We start from the raw sequence: 5,580 nt of genomic DNA, 5'->3' as shown, positions 1-5,580 counted from the left end.
CCGGCCTCCCTGGCCCACCACTCAGCCTTCGCTTCGTATGTTGGTGCTCCACCGCCTCTAAGGATCAATCTTCGCCATGTATCAAGGTCGGTTCGAATCGAGAGCCCAGATGGAGCGATGCCACAGATTCATGGGCCTACAGGATGCTTGGTGCCCCCAATAAAAGGACCCCCATACCTCCTCCAGAAGGCCTTCGTTAGAATCCCAGGGATCATTCAACCTCAGACCTCCCTACACAAATATTCTTAGTCATAGCTAGCTAAGTTAGATCTAGAGAGTCAAGCTTCCCGCTTTGATTCCCAATCTTGTCCAGAGTTTGGCTTGGTATAGCCTTGTATCCTTTATTATCCATACATTTGCTATGACATTGTTCTTTATATATATCATGTTCTTAGTAATCATGTTCATAGTTTACTTTGATTATATGCTTGCTGTAGTTAGAGTTATCATTATGTTTATGCATAGGATTGCAAAGTGCTCATTCTTGTTAACGAACGGGGTGAGTGATCGACATTGTGTAAGCGTGGTGCTTATACGTTGTTTACCTGCGGATGCACCCTACATTCCGGATCGTGTGGTAGATAGCAATGGTGACAGCCTTATTGAGTCCACTGTAGTCCACCTCCCGTCTGTAGACCAAGTAGGACCCGGTTGCGACGGAAGTAGTCAAGCTCTATTCTTGCTCTTCTTTAGTCATGTCCCTTATGCATAGATACGAAGTTAATCTTTTGCTATTGCTAAGTATATATGCACATCAATATATGCTTTGACTTGTGACTAGAATAACTTAGGAATTAATCTCTCTTGTATCTACTTAGACTTGTTATTGCTATCTTATGGAGTACTCTGAGTGTTGCATTTATCATTTATATATTATTCTATCTCTTGGTTTACCCCTGTTTAGAGTAAGTGTTTGGCTCATTGATCCATCATAAGAAAGTAATCAATATTCTTTGCCAGTCCTTCCCTATGGTAAAAATATAAATAATGATACCTGAAATACTCCCGGTGAAGTGCTACAATGGTATATTTGTGCGCTTGCAGAATTTCATATCTTTCTAAGTCACATTAAAATACCATAAATATTTCTAGTGTCATTGCTGGAGATTACATCTCTAGTAGTGATACTAAAAAATGCCAACAAGCATTTCTGACGCCATGGCCAGGGAAGATAGCTAGGCAATCCAAAGAATATTGATAAACTTTAACTTATAGATGTGATTAAAAACCCATTAACCCTTTCACTAGCAGGCTTACCCTTGTTTTGTCTATTCATATCTTATGCAGGGTAATGTATGACTGGTTTTGACCTTCCGGAAAACTACATTGAAGATCCAAAAGCATTGATTAGAAGGACTAAAGCTCAAAAATCCAAACAAGTTTCAGCTTTAGCCTCGGAAGCAAACCAGATAGAAGGTTGCTCAACACCAGTTTTTGAGACCATGACTGACAAGACCCTCCATGAATTCTCTACTCCAAGTGCGGCCAACATCCGCACTGGACCGACGGTCAACAACGGAGATAATGTGTTTGAACTTAGGCTAGCTCTCATCTACATGGTGCAAGCCAACCAATTTTGTGGAAAGGCACATGAAGATGTGAGTGCTCATCTCCAACACTTCTTGGAGATTTGCAGCACTTTCACAATCAAAGAAGTCACCCAGGATGCCATATTACTTCACCTCTTCCCATTCTCACTTTTGGGGAAGGCAAAGCAATGGTTCTACGCCAATAAAGACAACATCAACTCATGGGTGAAATGCTCCAATGCTTTCCTATCAAAGTTTTTCCCCGTGGGCAAAACCAACGCTCTACGTGTGTAACACCGTAAATTTTGCATCCTTTGAAAATAGCCTAAAATGCTTTATTTATGCATTATGTGAGCATGCAAATATGGGAAATTAATATTTTTTTATGAAACTAAAATCAACTATAGGGATAGGAACATGTTGATGCATCCATGCTACTACATTTTTATTATTGTATTGTGTGGTTTCATCAAATCTGAAAAGGAATTCAAATTTCATACGAAAATCATCTTTTCAAATCCCTGAAATAAAAAGAAAAGGAAAAATTCCTCTCCCTCCTTCCTCTCTCGGCTTTTGGCCTGCTGGCCCATTCCCCTAGCCGACCCACTCGCCCTTCCCCCTTCCTTTTGGGCTAGCCCGGCAAAAACCGTTGGTGTTGCGCCCGCTGCCTCTCCCTCTCTCTAGTTTGACTGGCAGCCCAGCCACACGCCTTCTCTCTCTGACTGGTGGGTCCACCCTATCGGGCTTATCCCTTCCCTCCCATCGAAACCAGGATGGCCACGCCGCCATCCTCATCCCGCGGCCGTGCCCGAGCTTCTCGGAGTCGTTAGCAACTCGCATGTGCGCCCACACCCATATAAAGGCCACCACACCCCTCTCCGCTCTCCTTTCCCATCTACTAGCAGCAACCGCCTTCAATTGAGCCACCGCAACCCTAACCCACCACCATCAAACTCAAGGTGGTCGATTCATCGCTCTGCCGTCGCTCTTGTTTCGTCTCTGAGCTTCATCGCGCCATAAGGAAGCCCCTGAGGCTTTTCTCTTGTTGTTTTCACTGCCAATCACTTACATGACGTCGTCAGACCTTGCAGTGCGCAGCCGTCCACCATCCCGAGCGCCACGACGTTCGCGATCCATCTCCATCTTCGGTTTTTGCCGTGGTGAGCTCATTGTGTTCCCCTCTTTCTCCCCGTGCCTTTCTCGTGTCAATATGTGGCCTCTAGGGCCCTAACCATGTGCGCCGGTGAGGTCTCCACCACCGGCAATGGCTACGCCGCTGTCGAGTTACTGTTTTCGACTAGCATTTTCTCTCTCCCTTCCCCGATTTATTCTGGGTTGTTCAATCTAGATCCAACGGACCAGATCGCATCATACCCCTTCGCCGTGGCATATTTGTGAAAGAGCCCATCAGCTTTTTCATAGTTTTGCCCGCCGTCCTCAGTTTCGATTTAAATTCCGAATTCATTTATTTTATTTCAAAAATAGTTCACTGCAATTACAAGATTGCCATCCAGAACCCATTTTCATCATATTTTCTCCGTTTTAGATCTGATTTGATCTGTTCAAGTTGCGTTAGGTTCGTAATTAAGTAATCTACATGTTAATGCTACTATTAATCATGTTTTCAACTTTTAAAATTCATGGCTAGATTTAATCTATTAAACTGTTGTAGGAAATCATGTTTAATTTATAACTTTCATGTTTTAGATCCGATTTTTGTGATCCTCGTGTCTGTGTTCATTGTGAGACGTAGATTCATTTTATACGCTTTTTATCCTATTTTTATACTATTGGTGTACTGTTCTAATAATAGGTTTGTTTGCTTTGCATGATTTCCACTAGATGATTGTATGTTGCTATGTTGATCGAGTATAGATGATGAGCAGTACATCGGTGACCATGAGTGCTTTGTTTACGACTCAGATTAGCAAGAGTTCATTGAGCAAGGCAAGTATAACATGGGACAATCCTTGCTACCTATACACATTTTAATCACCTACAATACATATACATGTGTCTAATTTTGATATCCCTAAGGTTTGATCTAGTTGTTGTTACCTTTATTCCTTGTCGCCCATGGGAACACTTGCATATGGGTAGTTTTGCTAGCGCTCAAATTAACTATACATGATCTGAATGATGACTAATTTTTTTATGCAACAAAGGTTAAAACCTACTTTTTAGCAACATGAATACAGGGTGAGAGAGCTCCTGGCTTTTGTATATGATGCTCTTGGCCCTCCCTAAGGACTTATCAGTGAGCAAAATCTAGGACTTATAGTACAACCATGAGGACTACATGGCTCTGGTTTTAGTTCAATAGAAGGACCTTTTCTAGCCTGTTAGAGGTTACCTTCATGGTGCAAAAGGGGCTTGACGAGATGGATATAGGACAACCTCTGTTCTTATGTGTATAGTCACGAAGGAATTGTGCCATTTGAAAGGGGGGTTCCTACACCTGCTTGCCAATTGAAAACCTAGCGGCCCTAACTTGTTAGATGAACCTTTAAAAGGCTTCATAGTGAGACCCTGTCTGCTCACCTCGGAAGTGTTAGGGGTCGATGGGCCCCGGGCATAAGGGAATCATGACTCACGGGTAAAGTTGTACAACCTCTATAGAGTGTAAAACTGTTATAATAGCCACGCTCGTGGTCATGAGTGGCCTGGAAAACTAACGGCATACTTGTTCATTTTGTGTTGAAGATGAAGCTAATATGATGTTGATATTGCTCTCATTAAATGATCATGTGGTTTATATGGGGAATAAGCATAACATGATTCTATTTAATGATAAAACTATGAGTCACTAAAAATGCCAATCGCAGTTAAACCATGTCAACCTTTTTGAGCTTCATAACCCCATGTTATCTTGTTAAGTACGAGATGTACTTATGCTTGTTTATTTTCATTACTTGGACCAAAATCCCAGATGGGTAATAGATTGCAGTGGTTATGAGGACTTCCCTGAGGATTTCTAGGCTTGGGGTCAACCAGTTGACGTCCCTGTGATATGGAGCTACCGTGAGAGTTATCTATTTATTTATGCTATGCTTATGTAAAGACTATGTGATGATATTATTCATGATGTAATAAACACCTGTGATGGTACTTTTGTAATTTGTCGGCTTATGTGTGTGACTGGTCTCTGGGTGCACATAAGATTATTCATCCCATTTTATCCTTAAAATCGGGAGTGACAACATGGAAGAATTTCAAGCTTTCAACAACATGATGAATCTATCCCTGAGGCATGGGAACGCTTTCAAGATTACATATCGGAATGTCCTCATCATGGGGAGGAGAATTGGCTACTCATGCAGACTTTCTACCACGGTAAACTAATAACACCCATGAAAATATGGATGCTGCTACTGGAGGAGCGTTCTTATCACTCACAATCCCACAAGCAATAGCTCTTGTTGAGAAGATGGCCTCCAACCAAGGATGATCTGAAGAACATCTTCAACCCCACAAGAGAAGTGGAGGTATGCATACAGTTAAGGAGGTAGACATGCTGTCTGCCAAGATGGACCTGCTAATGAAGAGGCTCGAAGATCGAGCTAATGAGAAGTAAGATGTCATGCACATTGATGACTCCTGCATGACATGTGAAGAATGTGGAAACACTGGACATTCAGGGAACAATTGTCCCGAAACCCAGGAGGATGTGAACTTCATCAACAACAATAATTATCGTCCTCAACAGAATCAAGGATGGGGTCAACAACAAAGGCCTAATTACCAAGGTAATTACCAACGTAATAATTACAATAATTTCAATAATCAATCGTCCTTGAAAGAATTAGTCTATGGACGAGCTAAAATTATGAAAGGTTTATCTAGAAAATTAGCTTCCACTAACAAAGTCTTAGAAAACATAAATAATAAAATGGATAGTTTCTCATTTGCCATGAAAAACTAGCTTAGCTTTAATAAAATGTTAGAATCACAAATAGCTCAGCTGGCGACTGCTGTTCCTTCGACTGAGAAAGGTAAGATTCCAGAGCAACCGGAAGAAATAGAAACTGCAAACCTTGTCGAGATACACAAT

The 5,580-nt window shown here is 41.7% G+C and overlaps 1 non-coding gene across 1 annotated transcript; it reads right to left on the bottom strand.

Moving 5' to 3' along the window:
- Positions 1 to 4,724: 4,724 nt before the first annotated feature.
- On the bottom strand, positions 4,725 to 4,827 carry LOC136478670 (small nucleolar RNA R71). Its single transcript, XR_010764388.1, has one exon. It is a non-coding gene; the product is annotated as a small nucleolar RNA R71 (small nucleolar RNA).
- Between the last annotated feature and the right edge of the window lie 753 nt (positions 4,828 to 5,580).

Source organism: Miscanthus floridulus, chromosome 8, assembly GCF_019320115.1.
Source record: "Miscanthus floridulus cultivar M001 chromosome 8, ASM1932011v1, whole genome shotgun sequence".
NCBI lineage: Eukaryota > Viridiplantae > Streptophyta > Magnoliopsida > Poales > Poaceae > Miscanthus > Miscanthus floridulus.
Note: the sequence above shows the minus strand (reverse complement) of the source record. Positions and strands in the feature narration are given on the sequence as shown.